The sequence below is a fragment of the Phyllobates terribilis genome, unplaced genomic scaffold (genome assembly GCF_046119375.1).
Source record: "Phyllobates terribilis strain yellow unplaced genomic scaffold, ASM4611937v1 Scaffold_1__5_contigs__length_1240528914, whole genome shotgun sequence".
Classification (NCBI taxonomy): Eukaryota; Metazoa; Chordata; class Amphibia; order Anura; family Dendrobatidae; genus Phyllobates; species Phyllobates terribilis.
The window spans coordinates 15108683-15134754 of NW_027362761.1; positions in this window are offsets into that span (position 1 = coordinate 15108683).

Here is a 26072-nt window from a genome sequence, read left to right on the forward strand (position 1 = left end):
TCCTGAATTGCTGGTGTTTGTTCATTATCACTCCCAAAACTTGGAATAGAAAGTGATCAAAAAATGTCGGGTACCCGAAAATGTTACCAATAAAAAGTCAAACTTGTCCCACAAAGAAAAATCCCTCACATGACTTGTTTTTGCAATAAAAAGCATCTTTTAGTGTATGACAGCAGCCAAACATAAAAACTCAATAAAAACTCAATATAAATCTGGTATCGCTGTAATCGCACTGACCTGAAGAATAAAGTCGTCTAATCACTTATACCACACAAGGAAAAAATAAATAAAACCAATTCTTCACCTGATGTTGATTTGTTCATTCTGCCTCCTAAAGATCGCAGTAAGGCTCGGCTCACATTTATCCTGCGCTGAGCGCTTACACCAGGGTTTCCGTGTAAGTCTCTGAAATACATGATTCAGACGGAACCCCCGGCGGAAGATTCCCATTAATGAGGCAGATGGTTTCACTGTGGACGTACTGTGCCCTGTGATCCGGCGGTGTCCGTCTTTTTAGGCGTGCATAAAAGTCCAGTAGGCCACAGTTTTGTGCACCTTTGAAAAGAAGAACAACACTGAACAGAGGTCAGACAGTGTCCAGAGTAACTCTGCTGCCTCATTATAGTGAATGGATCTGTCGGGGGTTTCATCTGTCACGTTCATGGGCGGATTATAATGAGGGCAATCTGGGCTACCGCCTGGGGCCCGAGGCTCCGGGGGGCCCATGACCAGATTGCCCTCATTACAATGTTTTATGAGCTGCTGCCATGCCACTGATGCGGCACACATACCCCGGCAACTTCATGCAGGGGCAGCAGACTGGGCCGGGGAAGCCCTTGGCAGCTCCCCCAGCAGCTCCTTGGCCGCTCACCCAGCAGCTCCTTGGCCGCTCCCCCAACCCGGGGAGCTCTTGGCCGCTCCCCCAGCAGATAGCAGACACGGCCCTGTGCGCGGCCGTGTCTGCTGAAATGACGTCGCGCAGTGTGTGCCTGACCTGCACTGATGTGTGCTTACTACTGGAGAGGACCTGGACCGGAGACATATCAGGGGATGGGGACTGGAGACAAGCTGGGGATGGTGAGTGCCTGCTTCCCAATGTACCCCCTGTGTGTCTGTGTGCATGTATGATTGTGTTTATGTATGTGTGATATGGTTGTTTATATGTATTTTTCTGCATGTCTTCAAATATGTTTAGGCTTGTATGTGTCTTTGTATATGTCTGTATATGTGTCTGTGTGTGTGTACATTTCTGCAACCAGTATATGTGCAAGTCTGCTTGTATATACATGACTACGTGTTTGACTGCATGTGCATGATTTTGTGTGCACGTGCCTGCTTGTGTCTGACTGCATGTGTGACTGCGTGTGTGTATTGTACCCCAGCAACTATGTGCGGCCCCATACTGTACCCCGGGAGCTATGTGTGTTCCCGTACTGTAGCCCTGTACTGTAACCCGGGAGCTCCGTGCGTACCCGTACTGTAGCCAGCCCCGTGCTGTAGACCGGCAGCTCCGCGCCGCCCCGTACTGTAGCCCGGGAGCTTCGTGCCGCCCCGTACTGTAGCCCGGGAGCTCCGAGCCACCCCGTACTGCAGCCCAGGAGCTCCGCGCTGCCCTGTACTGTAGCCCGGGAGCGTACTGTAGCCCGGGAGCTCCGCACTGCCCCGTACTGTAGCCCGAGAGCTCTGCGTCGCCCCGTACTGTAGCCCGGGAGCTCCGCGCCGCCCCGTACTGTAGCCCGGGAGCTCCGCGCTGCCCTGTACTGTAGCCCGAGAGCGTACTGTAGCCCGGGAGCTCCGCACTGCCCCGTACTGTAGCCCGAGAGCTCTGCGTCGCCCCGTACTGTAGCCCGGGAGCTCCGCGCCGCCCCGTACTGTAGCCCGGGAGCTCCGCGCTGCCCTGTACTGTAGCCCGAGAGCTCTGCGTCGCCCCGTACTGTAGCCCGGGAGCTCCGCGACGCCCCGTACTGTAGCCCGGGAGCTCCGCGCCGCCCCGTACTGTAGCCCGGGAGCTCCCCGCCGCCCCGTACTGTAGTCCGGGAGCTCCGTGCTGCCCTGTACTGTAGCCCGGGAGCTCCATGCTGCCCCATACTGTAGCCCGGTATCTATGTGGGGGGCTATGTGGGACTTTGTAGTGTATCTAGGGAGCTATGTGGGGCTTCGTACCGTATCTAGGGAGCTATGTGGGGCTTTGTACCGTATCTAGGGAGCTATGTGGGGCTTCGTACCGTAACTGGGGAGCTATGTGGGGCTTGGGACCGTATCTAGGGAGCTATTGGGGGCTTCGTACCATATCTAGGGAGCTATATGGGGACTCGTACTGTATATAGGAAGCTATGTGGGGTTTATACTGTATATAGGGGGGTTATGTGGGGGCTCATATTGTACCTAGGGGGCTCATACTGTATATAGTGGGATGTCAGCATACTTAATTGTGGTCAATATTAAGGCATACAATTAATTTATAATTTATATGTTAATATTAATATTGTGCAGAATTAATTTCAGCCTATTAGTGCAGCTTCCACAACAGTCATGGTCTCTCATGTGGCCCCTTGGGAAAATTGATCTCCCACTCCTGCTCTATTTTGTTTAGTGCTATGTTATGCACACAAGGGAAAAATTTGCACGCCACGCATAGCGCGCCGCTTTCTATCTTTTTCAGTCTACAGATATGCACCAAAGCACATGACCTACCACACGATTTATCAAAGGGGATCATGTGACATGTCACGTGATACATCAGGTACCAATTGGGGGCCCCGCCTTCTATACTGCCTGGGGCCCTGGCTACTCTTAATCCACCCCTGGTCACGTCACTCGGAGATTTAGATGGTAACCCCAAAGTAAGTGCTCAGCGTAGAGTGCTGGATAAATGTGATCCCAAATGTTATGTAAAATGTTCACAATAAAAACTTCAACTCAATCCACAAAATAAGCAAGTCCTCACTCAGGTCCGTCATATAGGGGCTTCCACGTTACTGGTAGTACAAAGGCTCTGGAAAAGAACATGGCTCCTCACCCCCAAAAGAAATTCAGCAAATTCTGCGCTCCCAAATTCAAATGCCCCCCTCCCTTCTGAGCCCCAGTGTGTTTAAACCACATTTAGCGTCCACATGTTTGGCATTTCTGTAGCGATGAGAGCCTGCCTAATTTACGGGTGCATGTATCCAGAAGAACGAGCTGGGCATAATGTACAGGAATTTTCACTCAGCAACATCCACTGCTGCTTGTTTCTGGAAAACACCCATGGAGTAAAAATCGTCACTACACCTGTAGATAAATTTCCAAAGGGGTATAATTTCCAAAAAGGCGTCACTTGAAAGGGAATACTGCTCTTCCAGCATTTAGGGGCTCTGTATATGAAGTCTATATGAAGTCAGCAAACTATTCTAGGAAAAACTGTGCTCCAGGAGACAAATAGCGCTCCGTCCCTCCCGAGTGTCGGCGTGTGGCTAAGCAATACTGTACAGCCACATATGGGGCATTCCTACACTCCGCAGAAATTTGGGGACAAATTTTGGTGCCATTTTTACCAATTCCCCAGTGTGAAAATGTAAAATCTGGGACTAAAACAAATTTTTGGTGGTAAAAATGTACCGTAATTTTTTTTTCTTCACTGCCCAATGATATAAAATGCTGTGACACACCTGTGGTATCAATATGCTCACTGCACCCCTAGATGAATTCATTGAGACATGTAGTTTGCAAAATGAGGTCACTTATGAGGTGTTCGGCTGTTCTGGCACTTCAGGGGCTTTGCCAGTGTGACATGGTACCCTCAAACCAGTCGAGCAAAATCTGAACTTCAATATGGGACTTCTTCCCTTCTGAGCTTTCCAAAAGTAGTTTTCGACCACATATGGGGTATCGGCTTACTCAGGAGAAACTGCACAACAAATTTCTCCTGTTACCCTAGTGAAAATGCAAAATTTGGGGCTAAAAAAAACATTTTTGTGGAAAAATTTGATTTTTTTTTTCATGGCTCAACATTATAAACTTCTGTGAAGCACCTGGGGGTTCAAGGTTCCCTAAAAAATGGTTTTGTAAATTTTGTTGTAAAAATGAGAAATCGATGGTCAACTTTTAACCCTTCTAACTTCCTAACAAAGCAAATTATGTTTCGAAAATTGTGCTGATGTAAAATAGACATGTGGGAAATGTTATTTAACTATTTTGTGTGCCATATCTCTCTGATTTAAAGGCATAAAAATGTAAAAGTTTTAAAATTGCAAAATTTAAAACATTTTTGCCAAATTTTTGATTTTTTCTCAAATAAACGTAAGTCATATCAAAGAATTTTTACCACTATCATGAAGTACAATACGTCACGAAAAAACATTCTCAGAATCAGTGGGATCCGTTGAAGCGTTCCAGAGTTATTACCTCATAAATTGACACTGGTCAGAATAAAAAAAATTGGCCTGGTCAGGAAGGTGAAAACAGGCTTCGGGGTGAAAGGGTTAAAGATTTTGGGGGCGATTCATTAAGGTACTTATGCCAGAAATCTGGCATGAACACCTTTATGAGTCACAATATTTTTGCACAACTTAGCAGTTGCTCAAAAATACATGACATTCCTGGCCAGCTACGCCTATATGGGTGTGATGTGGGTGGGGTATGGGTGAGGCAAGGTGTGTTCATGCCCACTGGTGAAATTCATCATAAGTTACGCCTAGTGTTGAGCATTCCGATACTGAAATATCGGGTATCGGCCGATATTCGCGGTATCGGAATTCCGATACTTAATTCCGATACTATTGCAATATCGTATACCGGAATCGGAAGTTCCCATAATGCAATGAGACATTTTCATTTTATTCAGCCAATGAGGATCCTAAGAAGTGTGGGCACATCCTGTTAGGCATGTAGGCATCTTAACTAATGGCATGGCTGTGATTGGCTGCTGAAATGATGTCATGATGCACTATAAAAGCCACCGCCGCCATTTTGAGCTCACTCTGCTGTGAATTCAGTTAGGGATAGGACGCTGTTGTTCTGAGGGACAGTTTTAGCTACCTATTTGCTCTATACTGCTTTACCCAAGCTACTTTCTAAATCACTGTGCCTTGCAGTGCTAGTGCACAGTTCCCTGTGCTGTTCACCGCTATCTGCAAGGTCTGTGTGTGTGAGTGCAGCTCACCCTGTAGTGTGTGCTTCAGCCAAGTCTGGTTGTAGTGCACTCAGTGTGTGTCACTGCCTCATACATTGTCCTTTTTTGCCAATTCATAATTTTTCCTGATATCTCCTATTAGTGTGGTGGTTCCATCTGTATTCAGCTAAATTGGTTCCAAACACACTATATAGGAGTAGATAGAGAAATTTTTTTCCGTCTTGCAGCACTAGTGCACAGTGCTCTGCATCTGTACTGTTCACCGCTGTCTGCAAGGTCTGGTGTGTGAGTGCAGCTCACCCTGTAGTGTGTGCTTCAACCCCGTCTGGTTGTAGTGCACTCAGTGTGTGTCACTGCCTCATACATTGTCCTTTATTGCCAATTCATAATTTTTCCTGATATCTCCTATTAGTGTGGTGGTTCCATCTGTATTCAGCTAAATTGGTTCCAAACACACTATATAGGAGTAGATAGAGAATTTTTTTTCCGTCTTGCAGCACTAGTGCACAGTGCTCTGCATCTGTACTGTTCACCGCTGTCTGCAAGGTCTGGTGTGTGAGTGCAGCTCACCCTGTAGTGTGTGCTTCAACCCCGTCTGGTTGTAGTGCACTCAGTGTGTGTCACTGCCTCATACATTGTCCTTTATTGCCAATTCATAATTTTTCCTGATATCTCCTATTAGTGTGGTGGTTCCATCCATATTCAGCTAAATTGATTCCAAACACACTATATAGGAGTAGATAGAGGAGCCTTTCTGCAGCATTGGGCCCTGCAGCCCCAGCCAGATTAGTATTAGCCTATTTTTTGCAGCCTCATCTATTGCATTGTAGGTTACCTTCCTACATTGTAATAGCTACAAAAAGTTTGTGATACTATCGTTATTACATCTTTAGGCACATCCAGTGTCTTTTTGTGACAAAAAAAACCTAAATAAAGTTCACCAAACACTCCACTTTACAGTTGTGTAGGCCACATTAGCTCATATTAAAGTCTAGTCCACACTTTATAAAATTAGTGTTTCTTATACCTGTTAGCAGCTGTTCAGGAATAAGCACACTAAGCCCTTAGTACTTTTCTGCCTATCTTTATCAGTCTACCAAGATGAAGAAGGCAGGGAGTAAGGCATGTGGTCGTGGTCGTGGGCGTGGGCGTGGAGTTTCTGCAGGGAGAGGACGTGAGGATTCTGTGCCTGCAGGGAGAGGACGTGGGGATTCTGTGCCTGCTGCGGGCACCAGTGACTCAGCATCCCCCAGTTTTACCAGGGAACAGTCCTTTATGCGCAGCTTTGTAGGAGCTAGCCGTACCCCACTGCTGCGCGAGGACCAAATTGAAGCCGTTGTCGGATGGATGGCAGCTAACGCATCGACTTCAATTAGTTCCAGATCCTCTCAGGTCCTGAGCACTGAAGAGCACCCATCTGTCTCTTCACCACCTGCCAAATTGCCCAGGCAGTCAGAGAGCCCTGGACAGGAGCCATCTCTACTTCTGTTCTCTGAATCTCTTGGCTTGGAAAGAGGGGGCCAGCCAAGCAGAATTCGAGAATTTGAAGAAGAGGTAGTATGCAGTGATGCGCAACCGTTTTGTCTCTCTGAATCTGAAGAGGCGGGTGGGCCAGTGCCTATGGTCAGCAGCACACCTCAGTACGCATCTGATGATGAGACTCAGGTGCCACTTTCTGGTGCGTACTGTGCTGTCGAGACTACCCAGGAGAAGCAGTTGTTTGAAGAGGGTGGTGTAGATGATGAGGTCCTTGACCCATCATGGCGTGAGGGACAGGAAGGTGGTGGGAGCAGCTCTGAGGAAGAGATTCCCCGAACGGCCCAAAAAGGAGGGAGAGGGAGGGGGCAGACTTGGTTGCCTGTAGCCTCCACTTCGGCACCCATTAGGAGCATGGCTCTTCCAAAATCCAAAGCGGGCGCTCCCAAGACTTGCAGTGCCTGGTCCTTTTTTGACACAGTTGCAGATGACATTTGCTTTGTCAAATGCAAGCTGTGTAATCAGAAGGTGAAAAGAGGGAAAAGTGTCAGCAACCTCAATACCACAAATATGTGGAAACATGTGCGGACCAAGCACGTGGTGGAGTTACACAAACACACTGAAGACCTAGGCCAACCTACAGCGCCACCTACCACCTCTTCAGCTCGTGTTGTAGCCTCTTCCTCCAGCTCACACACAGCTGGTTCGGCTTCCTCACAGGATCGCCATGGAAGAATCTCTGGCACTGTTGTACAGAGACACAGTGTAATTCCACCCACAGCACCACTTTCCCAGTCATCCTCACACTCCCAGGCCAGTCTACAGCCATCGTTAGCACAGGCATGGGAGAAAAGGCGCCCATACTCGGCAAACCACCCCCGAGCACAGGCTCTGAATGCTGGCATTGCTAAACTACTGGCCCTTGAAATGCTATCATTCAGGCTGGTGGAGACTGACACATTCCGTAACTTTATGGCATTGGCAGTCCCACAATACAACGTGCCCAGCCGCTTTTATTTCAGCAGGCAAGCCGTCCCTGCCCTGCAACATCATGTGGAGGGAAAAATTAAACATGCGCTACAAAACGCCGTCAGTAGCAAGGTCCACCTGACCACTGATGCGTGGACCAGTAAGCATGGACAGGGACGATACCTTTCCCTCACTGCCCATTGGGTAAATGTTGTGGAGCCGGGTACAGATCTTGAGAGTGGCGCTGTACGTGTTCTGCCAACTCCAAGGATTGCAGGAATCCAGTCTGTACACATTGACTCCTCCTCATACTCCAGTTCCTCTGAATCAGCGCTGCAGGAGCCGTCACGGTCTACCTCCACATCGACCCGTGAACGGTTACCTGTTATGATGACCGATATGAGCACAGCCGTGGCCAAACGTCAACAGGCCGTATTAAAATTAATTTCTTTGGGGAATCGAAGCCACACAGCGCAGGAGCTCTGGAATGCCATCAAGCAGCAGAGTGACGTGTGGTTTGTGCCAGCGAATCTCCAGCCAGGCATGGTAGTGTGTGACAATGGCCGAAATCTGGTGGCAGCTCTGGGCCTAGGCAACCTCACTCACATCCCATGTCTGGCACATGTGCTCAACTTGGTCGTGCAGAGTTTTTTGAGGGACTATCCGGATCTTGATGCACTGCTTCACAAGGTCCGCATAGAGTGCGCTCACTTGCGGCGTTCCAGCAATGCAAGATCACGCATTGCAGCTCTGCAGCGCCGATTATGTCTTCCGGAACATCGCATCATATGTGACCTACCCACCAGGTGGAATTCAACGTTACATATGTTGGAGAGGTTGTGTGAGCAGCAGGCAGCAGTAATGGAGTACCAGCTGCAGCAGGCGCAAACAAGTCGCAGTGCGCGCCGTTCACACTTCACCACCACTGAGTGGGCCTCTATGAAGGACATTTGCCACGTTTTGCGTGCCTTCGATTATTCCACGCGGATGGCGAGTGCAGATGATGCACTAGTCAGCATGACTATCCCCCTTATCTGCCTGCTTGAAAAAACACTGCAAGCACTAAGGGACGAGGTTTTGGAAGAGGTGGAGGATGAGGAGTCACAAATGCCATCTGCTTCTCTACAGTCTGCGCAATGTGGTTCCTCACAAAGGCCTAGGCAGGGGACACTTTGTGAGGAGGATGAGGAGGAGTCAATGGATGAGGAAGACATCTGTCCAGAGGAGGGAGGTACACAATGCTCTAGTAGTCAGTATCTAGAGCGAGGGTGGGGTGATGCAGAGCAGGCAGAGATCACGCCTCAAGCAGGGGACAGCGTTTCTTGGCCAGTTGGCAGTCTGCAGCACATGGTTGATTTCATGCTGCAGTGCCTCAGAAACGACCGCCGCATCGCCCACATTCTCAACACGGCTGATTATTGGGTGTCCACCCTCCTAGATCCTCGCTACCGGGACAACTTACAAAGCCTCATAACACCATTGAACCGGGAGCGTAAAATGCGGGAGTACCAAGACGCACTGGTGCATTCCATCATGTTCTCCATTCCAACCGAGAGCAGTGCTGCTAGTGCTTTACAAAGCAGCTCAGTGCGTCGAGGCAGTGGAGGAAGCTCTGCACAAAGAGGGAGCAGAAGCAGCGCCTCAGCACAAGGCAAGACCAGTATGGCCGAAATGTGGCAAAGTTTTGTGTCCCCGCCGCCACAAATGTCTACACCATCACAGACAGCTCCAGTCAGCAGGAGGCAACGTTTCCGTCAGATGGTGACAGACTACATGTCTTGCCCTCTTAGTGTACTCCCAGACGGCTCTTCTCCCTTCAAGTTTTGGGTCTGTAAGCTGGATACATGGCCAGAGCTTAGTCAGTATGCACTGGAGGTGCTAGCTTGCCCTGCTGCTAGTGTATTATCGGAACGCGTCTTTAGTGCCGCAGGTGGTGTACTAACAGACCGTCGCATGCGACTATCCTCCGATAACGTTGACCGGCTTACTTTTCTCAAAATGAACAAGGCCTGGATCTCTCATGAATTTGCCAGTCCTCTTCCAGAATAAATAATTGGTTGGCAACAGTATCCAGGTCTCCTGTTCTGTTCATGTTTCTACCACCTGAACTGTAATCCCTGAGCTCCAACACCGCCAGTTGGCGCTCGGAAGTGCCGTCTGCACAGTCAACACTTGCTGCCGTGTTATTGGGGTTCAGTAACGTCAGCTGTTCTCCTGCTGTGCGGACGGCAATTTCTCCTGATTTGTCCACATCCACTGTACTACACATTTTAAAGTTGCTCCAATTACTCCTCTGGCTCCTCTGTTTTCATTCTTATCCCTGGGCTCCAGCACCGCCAGTTGGCGCTCGGAAGTGCCGTCTGCACAGTCAACACTTGCTGCCGTGTTATTGGGGTTCAGTAACGTCAGCTGTTCTCCTGCTGTGCGGACGGCAATTTCTCCTGCTTTGTCCAAATCCACTGTACTACACATTTTAAAGTTGCTCGAATTACACCTCTGGCTCCTCTGTTTTCATTCTTATCCCTGGGCTCCAGCACCGCCAGTTGGCGCTCGGAAGTGCCGTCTGCACAGTCAACACTTGCTGCCGTGTTATTGGGGTTCAGTAACGTCAGCTGTTCTCCTGCTGTGCGGACGGCAATTTCTCCTGCTTTGTCCACATCCACTGTACTACACATTTTAAAGTTGCTCGAATTACACCTCTGGCTCCTCTGTTTTCATTCTTATCCCTGGGCTCCAGCACCGCCAGTTGGCGCTCGGAAGTGCTGTCTGCACAGTCAACACTTGCTACCATGTTATTGGGGTTCAGTAACGTCAGCTGTTCCCCTGCTGTGCGGACGGCAATTTCTCCTGCTCTGTCCACATTCTCACTACTACAGATTTTAAAGTTGCTCCAATTACACCTCTGGCTCCTCTGTTTTCAGTATTATCCCTGAGCTCCAACACCGCCAGTTGGCGCACGGAAGTGCCGTCTGCACAGTCAACACTTGCTGCCGTGTTATTGGGGTTCAGTAACGTCAGCTGTTCTCCTGCTGTGCGGACGGCAATTTCTCCTGCTTTGTCCAAATCCACTGTACTACACATTTTAAAGTTGCTCGAATTACACCTCTGGCTCCTCTGTTTTCATTCTTATCCCTGGGCTCCAGCACCGCCAGTTGGCGCTCGGAAGTGCCGTCTGCACAGTCAACACTTGCTGCCGTGTTATTGGGGTTCAGTAACGTCAGCTGTTCCCCTGCTGTGCGGACGGCAATTTCTCCTGCTCTGTCCACATTCTCACTACTACAGATTTTAAAGTTGCTCCAATTACACCTCTGGCTCCTCTGTTTTCATTCTTATCCCTGGGCTCCAGCACCGCCAGTTGGCGCTCGGAAGTGCTGTCTGCACAGTCAACACTTGCTACCATGTTATTGGGGTTCAGTAACGTCAGCTGTTCCCCTGCTGTGCGGACGGCAATTTCTCCTGCTCTGTCCACATTCTCACTACTACAGATTTTAAAGTTGCTCCAATTACACCTCTGGCTCCTCTGTTTTCATTCTTATCCCTGGGCTCCAGCACCGCCAGTTGGCGCTCGGAAGTGCTGTCTGCACAGTCAACACTTGCTACCATGTTATTGGGGTTCAGTAACGTCAGCTGTTCCCCTGCTGTGCGGACGGCAATTTCTCCTGCTCTGTCCACATTCTCACTACTACAGATTTTAAAGTTGCTCCAATTACACCTCTGGCTCCTCTGTTTTCATTCTTATCCCTGGGCTCCAGCACCGCCAGTTGGCGCTCGGAAGTGCCGTCTGCACAGTCAACACTTGCTGCCGTGTTATTGGGGTTCAGTAACGTCAGCTGTTCTCCTGCTGTGCGGACGGCAATTTCTCCTGCTTTGTCCACATCCACTGTACTACACATTTTAAAGTTGCTCGAATTACACCTCTGGCTCCTCTGTTTTCATTCTTATCCCTGGGCTCCAGCACCGCCAGTTGGCGCTCGGAAGTGCCGTCTGCACAGTCAACACTTGCTACCATGTTATTGGGGTTCAGTAACGTCAGCTGTTCCCCTGCTGTGTTCGCGGCAATTTCTCCTGCTCTGTCCATATTCACTGTGCTACTTATTTAAAACTTGCTCCAATTACACCTCTGGCTCCTCCGTTTTTAGTATTTACCCTGGGCTCCAACACCGCCAGTTGGCGCTCGGAAGTGCTGTCTGCACAGTCAACACTTGCTGCCGTGTTATTGGGGTTCAGTAACGTCAGCTGTTCCCCTGCTGTGCGGACGGCAATTTCTCCTGCTCTGTCCACATTCTCACTACTACAGATTTTAAAGTTGCTCGAATTACACCTCTGGCTCCTCTGTTTTCATTCTTATCCCTGGGCTCCAGCACCGCCAGTTGGCGCTCGGAAGTGCTGTCTGCACAGTCAACACTTGCTACCATGTTATTGGGGTTCAGTAACGTCAGCTGTTCCCCTGCTGTGCGGACGGCAATTTCTCCTGCTCTGTCCACATTCTCACTACTACAGATTTTAAAGTTGCTCCAATTACACCTCTGGCTCCTCTGTTTTCATTCTTATCCCTGGGCTCCAGCACCGCCAGTTGGCGCTCGGAAGTGCCGTCTGCACAGTCAACACTTGCTGCGGTGTTATTGGGGTTCGGTAACGTCAGCTGTTCCCCTGCTGTGTTCACGGCAATTTCTCCTGCTCTGTCCATATTCACTGTGCTACTTATTTAAAACTTGCTCCAATTACACCTCTGGCTCCTCCGTTTTTAGTATTTACCCTGGGCTCCAATACCGCTAGTTGCTGCTCAGAAGTGCCGTCTGCACAGTCAACGCTTGCTCCAGTGTTATTGGGATTCAGTAACGTCAGCTGATCCCCAGCTGTGTGTCCGGCAAATTCTCCTGCTTTGTCCACATCCACTGTAGTACGGATTTAAAACCTCCTCCAAATACACCTCTGGCTCTTCTGTTTTTAGTATTTACCCTGGGCTCCAGCACCGCCAGCTGGTTCTCGGCAGTTCCATTGGCTCTTGTACCTTCTGCTACCCATCCGGGTTCCAGTACCGTCAGCTGGTTCTCGGCAGTGTCTTTGGCACGGGTACTCCCTCCTGCCCAGCCTGGTTCCAGCACGCCAGCTGTTTCCGGGTAGTGTCAACGTCACTTTGCCTCCAATGCGTTGTCCTGTCGTGTTGCGGTCGGGTTAGCCGACTCTATGGTGCCTGCAGTTTAGGTGACTCCTATGTGGGCTGCGGGATCTGGCAATGAAGGCTGGTTCCATAGTGCCAATAGGACAAGCACCCTCTGTAGGACTGTGGGTTTTGGTAACTGCGGCCGGCTCGCGGCCTTGAACTTTTTTTTTACATGGGTACCTTCTGCTACCCATCCGGGTTCCAGTACCATCAGCTGGTTCTCGGCAGTGCCTTTGGATTAGGTGCCTCCTTCTCGGTATCCAAGTTCCACCAACGTCTGCTGGTCCTTGGTAGTGCTTTCTGGCACAGGTACCTCCTGCTTAGTAACCGAGTTCCAGTAACATCAGCTGGTCCTCGGTAGTTCCATTGGCTCTTGTACCTTCTGCTACCCATCCGGGTTCCAGTAACATCAGCTGGTCCTCGGTAGTTCCATTGGCTCTTGTACCTTCTGCTACCCATCCGGGTTCCAGTACCGTCAGCTGGTTCTCGGCAGTGCCTTTGGATTAGGTGCCTCCTTCTCGGTATCCAAGTTCCACCAACGTCTGCTGGTCCTTGGTAGTGCTTTCTGGCACAGGTACCTCCTGCTTAGTAACCGAGTTCCAGTAACATCAGCTGGTCCTCGGTAGTTCCATTGGCTCTTGTACCTTCTGCTATCCATCCGGGTTCCAGTACCGTCAGCTGGTCCTCGGTAGTTCCTCAGCTTTCTTGTACCTTCTGCTACATTTCCAAGTTCAAGCTTTTTGAAATGGTTCTTGGTAATCACTCTGGATCTCCCTGACGAGGACCCTGAAGACGAGGACCCTGAAGACCAACCCTAAGAAGACGAGGACCCCGAAGACAATGACCCTGAAGACGAGGACCCTGAAGACCACCCCGAAGAAGACGAGGACCCTGAAGACCACCCCGAAGAAGACGAGGACCCTGAAGACCACCCCGAAGAAGACGAGGACCCCGAAGACGAGGACCCAGAAGACCAACCCGAAGAAGACGAGGACCCCGAAGACGAGGACCCCCGAAGACGACGACCCTGAAGACCACCCCGAAGAAGACCAAGAAGATGACCCTGAAGAAGTTGACCAAGAAGACAAAGAAGAGAAGACAAGCACCAAGATACAGAAAAACAAGAGACAGAAAACCAAGAAGCAGAAATACAAGAAGCTGCAGAACAAAAAGCGGAAGAACATTAAGCATAAGACTAAAAATCAGAGCAAAAGATAATATCTAAATTATAAGCAGAAGATGACTAAGCAGTGTATGGGGGTGAGTCCGTTCCTCCTCGTGGTGCCCCTGGAAAAGACCTGCTGCTGCAGGCCAAACTGAACGCGGACAAATCCTGTTGTAAATCTTTTGTGACGGGCAGAACGAAAGGTGTAATGTCCAACCTTTTATAGATAACAACTACAGGAATGCCTGTCACAAATAAGAATATGATGAAGAAGAAGAATATGAAGAAGATGAAGAAGTAGAATATGAAGAATGTAAAAAAAAGAATAATACGAAGAAGGTGAAGAAGAAGAAGGTGAAGAAGAAGTGGATGAAAAAGATGCTGAGGATGATGAAGGAGAAAGTGTGGGAGAAGTAAAAAAGAAGGTGAAGAGCATGGAAGTAGTGAAACATAAATATCTGACAAAATATAAAAATACTTAACATAGTTAATATTTCCGTAACTCAGAACATAATAAAAAAATATTAATTCCTGCTATTCCATTTGACTGGGCTAAACCTCTATGCCTTTATTGTCTCCCCCACCTCCCCCAATACATTCTACATTATTCTTAGTTGTTTTCCTTCATGTAGAAATAACCTACAAGGAAAGAAAGGGTTTATTTTAATTCCGATATTTATGTCCCATTGACTTGCATTGGTTTCCGGTATCGGAATCGGCGATATCCGATACTTTTTCGGTATCGGTCCGATCCAATCCGATCCGATATTTCCCGATATCGGAAGGTATCGCTCAACACTAGTTACGCCTCAAAAGATTTTTATGTGTCACTGTTACATTGCAGTGCAATAGAAGTGAATGGGGTGGCACGGCAACACCTAGGGCACCGAAACAGCAACAAGCAATTCACAAAAAAATCGGACCCAAATTAATTTCTTGTGACTTGTATGTTGCAGTACCCTAGGGGTCACAATGCAACCCTATTCACTTGTTTTGTGACACATACTGTAGAAATCTTTGGCCATGCAACCTGTGTCGCAGACAGAGTTGTAGTGTAGATGTCAAATTCTTGGTCTGGAGTTTGCACGGATGTACAGACTCTCCTGTTATTGTAGTAGGGATACCAGTTGGAATAGGACATCAAAGAATTCCGGTTCTGGAAGAATCTGCATCTATTAGACATATATTTTTTTAGATAAATTTTTATTAAACATAACAAAACTTGGAACATATATTACATGACAATACTCGTTTTACAATATTACAGTAAGTTCCCCCCCTTCCCTTACACCCCCCACCATGGAGACCTTTCTTTCTCTTTCTTTTTTTATTTTATTCCCCCACCCACTTCTTTCCTTTCCTTTTCTTCCCTACTCTACTCCTTTTCTTTCCTTCCCCTACTCCCTTTGCTTCTCTTCCCCTTTTCTTCTTTCCTTCTTCCCTCTCCACTCCGCCATGCAGTTTACCAGAGTTTTACTCTACAGTAGTATATATAGGTGCACTCTAATTAATCCTATCCAACCATGGCTGCCATAATTTATGGAAGTATTCCTGCTTATTCCTCTTGGTGTAAATACTTTTTTCAAGTTGAATTATATAGTTCGTTTGGGCAATGTATTTCCGTCTGGACCGGGGCTCCACTCTAATCCAATATTTTGCAATCAATTTTCTGGCAATAAACAATAATCTCGCAATTGCTATTTTGGTCATGTTGTCTGTTTTTATTTCCTCAACGTACCCTAATATACATGTCAGTGGGTTCCTAGGGACAATACACCTATACACCATTCCAATACTTTTCAACACTACAATCCAAAAGGAGGACAATCTAGGACAATGCCAAAGCATATGCAGTATGTCTGCCTGAGATTGCGAGCATCTTGGGCAGTCGGAGTTTGACTTCAACCGTGCTTTAAATAACACTAGCTATTGAACCCGTTCTGCGCCCGGGTGGCGAGCATTTTTATTGGTATATGGTCTCCCATGCTGGTATGTGCTGCCCCTCTCCTTGTATTTGTGCTGCCCCCATCCTGTCCCCACCATCCAATCCTGGTATGCGTGGCACCCCTCAACCCCAATCCCGGTATGCGTGGCACCCCTCACACCCAATCCTGGTATGCGTGGCACCCCTCACCCCCAATCCTGGTATGCGTGGCACCCCTCACCCCCAATCCTGGTATGCGTGGCACCCCTCACCCCAATCCTGGTGTGTATGGTATCCCTCATCCTGGTATGCATGGCACCCTATCCCTCACTCCCAATCCCGGTATGCGTGGCACCCCTCACCCCCAATCCCGGTATGCGTGGCACCCCTCATCCCGGTATATGTGGCTCCCCTCACCCCCAATCCCGTTATGCGTGGCACCCCTCACACCCAATGCTGGTATGCGTGGCACCCCTCATCCTTATCCTGGTGTGTATGGTATCCCTCATCCTGGTATGCATGGTACCCCATCCCTATCCTGGTGTGTATGGTATCCCTCATCCTGGTATGCATGGCACCCCATCTCTCATTACCAATCCCGGTATGCGAGGCACCCCTCATCCCCAATCCCGGTATGCATGGCACCCCTCATCCCCAATTCCAGTATGCCTGGCACCCCTCACCCCCAATCCCGGTATGCGTGGCACCCCTCACCCCCCAATCCTGGTATGCGTGGTACCCCTCACCCCCCAATCATGGTATGCATGGCACCCCTCACCCCCCAATCCTGGTATGCGTGGCACCCCTCACCCCCAATCCTGGTATATGTGGCACCCATCATCCCCAATCCTGGTATATGTGGCACCCCTCATCCCTATCCTGGTGTGTATGGTATCCCTCATCCTGGTATGCATGGCACCCTATCCCTCACTCCCAATCCCGGTATGTGTGGTACCCCTCACCCCCAATCCCGGTATGTGTGACACCCTTCACCCCCAATCCCGGTATGCATGGCACCCCTCACCCCCAATCCCGGTATGCGTGGCACCCCTCATCCCGGTATATGTGGCTCCCCTCACCCCCAATCCCGTTATGCGTGGCACCCCTCACACCCAATGCTGGTATGCGTGGCACCCCTCATCCTTATCCTGGTGTGTATGGTGTCCCTCATCCGGGTATGCATGGTACCCCATCCCTATCCTGGTGTGTATGGTATCCCTCATCCTGGTATGCATGGCACCCTATCCCTCATTCCCAATCCCGGTATGCGTGGCATCCCTCATCCCCAATCCCGGTATGCATGGCACCCCTCATCCCCAATCCCAGTATGCGTGGCACCCCTCATCCCCAATCCCGGTATGCATGGCACCCCTCATCCCCAATCCCAGTATGCCTGGCACCCCTCACCCCCAATCCCGGTATGCGTGGCACCCCTCACCCCCCAATCCGGGTATGCGTGGTACCCCTCACCCCCCAATCATGGTATGCATGGCACCCCTCACCCCCCAATCCTGGTATGCGTGGCACCCCTCACCCCCAATCCTGGTATACGTGGCACCCCTCATCCCCAATCCTGGTATATGTGGCACCCCTCATCCCTATCCTGGTGTGTATGGTATCCCTCATCCTGGTATGCATGGCACCCTATCCCTCACTCCCAATCCCGGTATGCGTGGTACCCCTCACCCCCAATCCCAGTATGTGTGGCACCCTTTACCCCCAATCCCGGTATGCGTGGCACCCCTCACCCCCAATCCCGGTATGCGTGGCACCCCTCATCCCGGTATATGTGGCTCCCCTCACCCCCAATCCCGTTATGCGTGGCACCCCTCACACCCAATGCTGATATGCGTGGCACCCCTCATCCTTATCCTGGTGTGTATGGTATCCCTAATCCTGGTATGCATGGTACCCCATCCCTATCCTGGTGTGTATGGTATCCCTCATCCTGGTATGCATGGCACCCCATCCCTCATTCCCAATCCCGGTATGCGTGGCATCCCTCATCCCCAATCCAGGTATGCATGGCACCCCTCATACCCAATCCCAGTATGCCTGGCACCCCTCACCCCCAATCCCGGTATGTGTGGCACCCCTCACCCCCCAATCCTGGTATGCGTGGTACCCCTCACCCCCCAATCATGGTATGCATGGCACCCCTCACCCCCCAATCCTGGTATGCGTGGCACCCCTCACCCCCAATCCTGGTATACGTGGCACACCTCATCCCCAATCCTGGTATATGTGGCACCCCTCATCCCTATCCTGGTGTGTATGGTATCCCTCATCCTGGTATGCATGCCACCCTATCCCTCACTCCCAATCCCGGTATGCGCGGTAACCCTCACCCCCAATCCCGGTATGTGTGGCACCCTTCACCCCCAATCCTGGTATGCGTGGCACCCCTCACCCCCCAATCCTGGTATGCGTGGCACCCCTCACCCCCAATCCTGGTATGCGTGGCACCCCTCATCCCTATCCTGGTGTGTATAGTATCCCTCATCCTGGTATGCATGGCACCCTATCTCTCACTCCCAATCCCGGTATGCGTGGCACCCCTCACCCCAGTATGCGTGGCTCCCCTCACCCCCAATCCCGGTATGCGTGGCACCCTTCACCCCCAATCCCGGTATGCGTGGCACCCCTCATCCTTATCCTGGTGTGTATGGTATCCCTCATCCCGGTATGCATGGTACCCCATCCCTATCCTGGTGTGTATGGTATCCCTCATCCTGGTATGCATGGCACCCCATCCCTCATTCCCAATCCCGGTATGCGTGGAACCCCTCATCCCCAGTCCCGGTATGCATGGCACCCCTCATCCCCAATCCCAGTATGCCTGGCACCCTTCACCCCCAATCTGGTATGCGTGGCACCCCTCACCCCCCAATCCTGGTATGCGTGGTACCCCTCACCCCCCAATCCTGGTATGCGTGGTATCCCTCACCCCCAATCCTGGTATGCATGGCAACCCTCACCGCCAATCCTGGTATGCGTGGCACCCCTCACCCCTATCCTGGTGTGTATGGTATCCCTCATCCTGGTATGCATGGCACCCTATCCCTCACTCCCAATCCCGGTATGCATGGCACCCCTCACCCCCAATCCCGGTATGCGTGGCACCCCTCATCCCGGTATGTGTGGCTCCCCTCACCCCCATCCTGGTGTGTATGGTATCCCTCATCATGGTATGCATGGTACCCCATCCCTATCCTGGTGTGTATGGTATCCCTCATCCTGGTATGCATGGCACCCCATCCCTCATTCCCAATCCCGGTATGCGAGGCATTCCCCACCCCCAATCCCGGTATGCATGGCACCCCTCATCCCCAATCCTAGTATGCCTGGCACCCCTCACCCCCAATCCCGGTATGAGTGGCACCCCTCACCCCCCAATCCTGGTATGCGTGGTACTCCTCACCCCCCAATCCTGGTATGCGTGGCACCCCTCACCCCCCAATCCTGGTATGCGTGGTACCCCTCACCCCCCAATCATGGTATGCATGGCACCCCTCACCCCCCAATCCTGGTATGCGTGGCACCCCTCACCCCCAATCCTGGTATACGTGGCACCCCTCATCCCCAATCCTGGTATATGTGGCACCCCTCATCCCTATCCTGGTGTGTATGGTATCCCTCATCCTGGTATGCATGGCACCTTATCCCTCATTCCCAATCCCGGAATGCGTGGCATCCCTCATCCCCAATCCCGGTATGCATGGCACCCCTCATCCCCAATCCCAGTATGCGTGGCACCCCTCATCCCCAATCCCGGTATGCATGGCACCCCTCATCCCCAATCCCAGTATGCCTGGCACCCCTCACCCCCAATCCCGGTATGCGTGGCACCCCTCACCCCCCAATCCTGGTATGCGTGGTACCCCTCACCCCCCAATCATGGTATGCATGGCACCCCTCACCCCCCAATCCTGGTATGCGTGGCACCCCTCACCCCCAATCCTGGTATACGTGGCACCCCTCATCCCCAATCCTGGTATATGTGGCACCCCTCATCACTATCCTGGTGTGTATGGTATCCCTCATCCTGGTATGCATGGCACCCTATCCCTCACTCCCAATCCCGGTATGCGTGGTACCCCTCACCCCCAATCCCGGTATGTGTGGCACCCTTTACCCCCAATCCCGGTATGCGTGGCACCCCTCACCCCCAATCCCGGTATGCGTGGCACCCCTCATCCCGGTATATGTGGCTCCCCTCACCCCCAATCCCGTTATGCGTGGCACCCCTCACACCCAATGCTGATATGCGTGGCACCCCTCATCCTTATCCTGGTGTGTATGGTATCCCTAATCCTGGTATGCATGGTACCCCATCCCTATCCTGGTGTGTATGGTATCACTCATCCTGGTATGCATGGCACCCCATCCCTCATTCCCAATCCCGGTATGCGTGGCATCCCTCATCCCCAATCCAGGTATGCATGGCACCCCTCATACCCAATCCCAGTATGCCTGGCACCCCTCACCCCCAATCCCGGAATGTGTGGCACCCCTCACCCCCCAATCCTGGTATGCGTGGTACCCCTCACCCCCCAATCATGGTATGCATGGCACCCCTCACCCCCCAATCCTGGTATGCGTGGCACCCCTCACCCCCAATCCTGGTATACGTGGCACCCCTCATCCCCAATCCTGGTATATGTGGCACCCCTCATCCCTATCCTGGTGTGTATGGTATCCCTCATCCTGGTATGCATGGCACCCTATCCCTCACTCCCAATCCCGGTATGCGCGGTAACCCTCACCCCCAATCCCGGTATGTGTGGCACCCTTCACCCCCAATCCTGGTATGCGTGGCACCCCTCACCCCCCAATCCTGGTATGCGTGGCACCCCTCATCCCGGTATATGTGGCTCCCCTCACCCCCAATCCCGTTATGCGTGGCACCCCTCACACCCAATGCTGGTATGCGTGGCACCCCTCATCCTTATCCTGGTGTGTATGGTATCCCTCATCCGGGTATGCATGGTACCCCATCCCTATCCTGGTGTGTATGGTATCCCTCATCCTGGTATGCATGGCACCCCATCCCTCATTCCCAATCCCGGTATGCGTGGCATCCCTCATCCCCAATCCCGGTATGCATGGCACCCCTCATCCCCAATCCCAGTATGCGTGGCACCCCTCATCCCCAATCCCGGTATGCATGGCACCCCTCATCCCCAATCACAGTATGCCTGGCACCCCTCACCCCCAATCCCGGTATGCGTGGCATCCCTCACCCCCCAATCCTGGTATGCGTGGTACCCCTCACCCCCCAATCATGGTATGCATGGCACCCCTCACCCCCCAATCCTTGTATGCGTGGCACCCCTCACCCCCAATCCTGGTATACGTGGCACCCCTCATCCCCAATCCTGGTATATGTGGCACCCCTCATCCCTATCCTGGTGTGTATGGTATCCCTCATCCTGGTATGCATGGCACCCTATCCCTCACTCCCAATCCCGGTATGCGTGGTACCCCTCACCCCCAATCCCGGTATGTGTGGCACTCTTTACCCCCAATCCCGGTATGCGTGGCACCCCTCATCCCCAATCCTAGTATGCCTGGCAACCCTCATCCCCAATCCCGGTATGAGTGGCACCCCTCACCCCCCAATCCTGGAATGCGTGGTACTCCTCACCCCCCAATCCTGGTATGCGTGGCACCCCTCACCCCCCAATCCTGGTATGTGTGGCACCCCTCACCCCCCAATCCTCGTATGCGTGGCACCCATCACCCCCAATCCTGGTATACGTGGGACCCCTCACCCCTATCCTGGTGTGTGTGGTATCTCTCATCCTGGTATGCATGGCACCCTATCCCTCACTCCCAATCCCGGTATGCGTGGCACCACTCACACCCAATCCCGGTATGCGTGGCACCCCTCATCCTTATCCTGGTGTGTATGGTATCCCTCATCCTGGTATGCATGGTACCCCATCCCTATCCTGGTGTGTATGGTATCCCTCATCATGGCATGCATGGCACCCCATCCCTCATTCCCAATCCCGGTATTCGTGGCATCCCTCATCCCCAATCCCGATATGCATGGCACCCCTCATCCCCAATCCCAGTATGCCTGGCACCCCTCACCCCCAATCCCGGTATGAGTGGCACCCCTCACCCCCCAATCCTGGTATGCGTGGTACCCCTCACCCCCCAATCCTGGTATGCGTGGCACCCCTCACCCCCCCAATCCTGGTATGCGTGGCACCCCTCACCCCCCAATCCTGGTATGCGTGGCACCCCTCACACCCAATCCTGGTATACGTGGCACCCCTCATCCCTATCCTAGTGTGTATGGTATCCCTCATCCTGGTATGCATGGCACCCTATCCCTCACTCCCAATCCCGGTATGTGTGGCACCCCTCACCCCCAATCCCGGTATGCGTGGCACCCCTCACCCCCAATCCTGGTATGCGTGGCACCCCTCACCTCCCAATCCCGGTATGCGTGGCACCCCTCACCCCCCAATCCTGGTATGCGTGGCACCCCTCACCCCCAATCCTGGTATACGTGGGACCCCTCACCCCTATCCTGGTGTTTGTGGTATCTCTCATCCTGGTATGCATGGCACCCTATCCCTCACTCCCAATCCCGGTATGCGTGACACCACTCACCCCCAATCCCGGTATGCGTGACACCCCTCATCCTTATCCTGGTGTGTATGGTATCCCTCATCCTGGTATGCATGGTACCCCATCCCTATCCTGGTGTGTATGGTATCCCTCATCATGGCATGCATGGCACCCCATCCCTCATTCCCAATCCCGGTATTCGTGGCATCCCTCACCCCCAATCCCGATATGCATGGCACCCCTCATCCCCAATCCCAGTATGCCTGGCACCCCTCACCCCCAATCCCGGTATGAGTGGCACCCCTCACCCCCCAATCCTGGTATGCGTGGTACCCCTCACCCCCCAATCCTGGTATGCGTGGCACCCCTCACCCCCCCAATCCTGGTATGCGTGGCACCCCTCACCCCCCAATCCTGGTATGCGTGGCACCCCTCACCCCCAATCCTGGTATACGTGGCACCCCTCATCCCTATCCTAGTGTGTATGGTATCCCTCATCCTGGTATGCATGGCACCCTATCCCTCACTCCCAATCCCGGTATGTGTGGCACCCCTCACCCCCAATCCCGGTATGCGTGGCACCCCTCACCCCCAATCCTGGAATGCGTGGCACCCCTCACCCCCCAATCCCGGTATGCGTGGCACCCCTCACCCCCCAATCCTGGTATGCGTGGCACCCCTCACCCCCAATCCTGGTATACGTGGCACCCCTCATCCCTATCCTGGTGTGTATGGTATCCCTCATCCTGGTATGCATGGCACCCTATCCCTCACTCCCAATCCCGGTATGCGTGGCACCCCTCACCCCCAATCCCGGTATGCGTGGCACCCCTCACCCACCAATCCTGGTATGCGTGGCACCCCTCACCCCCCAATCCTGGTATGCGTGGAACCCCTCACCCCCAATCCTGGTATACGTGGCACCCATCATCCCTATCCTGGTATGTATGGTATCCCTCATCCTTGTATGCATGGCACCCCATCCCTCATTCCCAATTCCGGTATGTGTGGCACCCCTCATCCCCAATCCCGGTATGCATGGCACCCCTCATCCCCAATCCCAGTATGCCTGGCACCCCTCACCCCCAATCCCGGTATGCATGGCACCCCTCACCCCCCAATCCTGGTATGCGTGGTACCCCTCACCCCCCAATCCTGGTATGCGTGGCACCCCTCACCACCCCAATCCTGGTATGTGTGGCACCCCTCACCCCCCAATCCTGGTATGCGTGGCCCCCCTCACCCCCAATCCTGGTATATGTGGGACCCCTCACCCCTATCCTGGTGTGTATGGTATCCCTCATCCTGGTATGCATGGCACCCTATCCCTCACTCCCAATCCCGGTATGCCTGGCACCCCTCACCCCAGTATGCGTGGCTCCCCTCACCCCCAATCCCGGTATGCGTGGCACCCCTCACCCCCAATCCCGGTATGCGTGGCACCCCTCATCCTTATCCTGGTGTGTATGGTATCCCTCATCCCGGTATGCATGGTACCCCATCCCTATCCTGGTGTGTATGGTATCCCTCATCCTGGTATGCATGGCACCCCATCCCTCATTCCCAATCCCGGTATGCGTGGAACCCCTCATCCCCAATCCCGGTATGCATGGCACCCCTCATCCCCAATCCCAGTATGCCTGGCACCCTTCACCCCCAATCTGGTATGCGTGGCACCCCTCACCCCCCAATCCTGGTATGCGTGGTACCCCTCACCCCCGAATCCTGGTATGCGTGGTACCCCTCAACCCCAATCCTGGTATGCATGGTACCCCTCACCCCCAATACTGGTATGTGTGGTATCCCTCACCCCCAATCCTGGTATGCGTGGCAACCCTCACCGCCAATCCTGGTATGCGTGGCACCCCTCACCCCTATCCTGGTGTGTATGGTATCCCTCATCCTGGTATGCATGGCACCCTATCCCTCACTCCCAATCCCGGTATGCATGGCACCCCTCACCCCCAATCCCGGTATGCGTGGCACCCCTCATCCCGGTATGTGTGGCTCCCCTCACCCCCAATCCCGGTATGCGTGGCACCCCTCATCCTTATCCTGGTGTGTATGGTATCCCTCATCCTGGTATGCATGGTACCCCATCCCTATCCTGGTGTGTATGGTATCCCTCATCCTGGTATGCATGGCACCCCATCCCTCATTCCCAATCCCGGTATGCGTGGCATCCCTCACCCCCAATCCCAGTATGCATGGCACCCCTCATCCCCAATCCCAGTATGCCTGGCACCCCTCACCCCCAATCCCGGTATGAGTGGCACCCCTCACCCCCCAATCCTGGTATGCGTGGTACCCCTCACCCCCCAATCCTGGTATGCGTGGCACCCCTCACCCCCCCAATCCTGATATGTGTGGCACCCCTCACCCCCCAATCCTAGTATGCGTGGCACCCATCACCCCCAATCCTGGTATACGTGGGACCCCTCACTCCTATCCTGGTGTGTGTGGTATCCCTCATCCTGGTATGCATGGCACCCTATCCCTCCCTCCCAATCCTGGTATGCGTGGCACCCCTCACCCCCAATCCCGGTATGCGTGGCACCCCTCATCCTTATCCTGGTGTGTATGGTATCCCTCATCCTGGTATGCATGGTACCCCATCCCTATCCTGGTGTGTATGGTATCCCTCATCCTGGTATGCATGGCACCACATCCCTCATTCCCAATCCCGGTATGCGTGGAACCCCTCATCCCCAATCCCGGTATGCATGGCACCCCTCATCCCCAATCCCAGTATGCCTGGCACCCTTCACCCCCAATCTGGTATGCGTGGCACCCCTCACCCCCCAATCCTGGTATGCGTGGTACCCCTCACCCCCCAATCCTGGTATGCGTGGTACCCCTCAACCCCAATCCTGGTATGCATGGTACCCCTCACCCCCAATACTGGTATGTGTGGTATCCCTCACCTCCAATCCTGGTATGCGTGGCAACCCTCACCGCCAATCCTGGTATGCGTGGCACCCCTCACCCCTATCCTGGTGTGTATGGTATCCCTCATCCTGGTATGCATGGCACCCTATCCCTCACTCCCAATCCCGGTATGCATGGCACCCCTCACCCCCAATCCCGGTATGCGTGGCACCCCTCATCCCGGTATGTGTGGCTCCCCTCACCCCCAATCCCGGTATGCGTGGCACCCCTCATCCTTATCCTGGTGTGTATGGTATCCCTCATCCTGGTATGCATGGTACCCCATCCCTATCCTGGTGTGTATGGTATCCCTCATCCTGGTATGCATGGAACCCCATCCCTCATTCCCAATCCCGGTATGCGTGGCATCCCTCACCCCCAATCCCAGTATGCATGGCACCCCTCATCCCCAATCCCAGTATGCCTGGCACCCCTCACCCCCAATCCCGGTATGAGTGGCACCCCTCACCCCCCAATCCTGGTATGCGTGGTACCCCTCACCCCCCAATCCTGGTATGCATGGCACCCCTCACCCCCCCAATCCTGGTATGTGTGGCACCCCTCACCCCCCAATCCTAGTATGCGTGGCACCCATCACCCCCAATCCTGGTATACGTGGGACCCCTCACCCCTATCCTGGTGTGTGTGGTATCCCTCATCCTGGTATGCATGGCACCCTATCCCTCCCTCCCAATCCCGGTATGCGTAGCACCCCTCACCCCCAATCCCGGTATGCGTGGCACCCCTCATC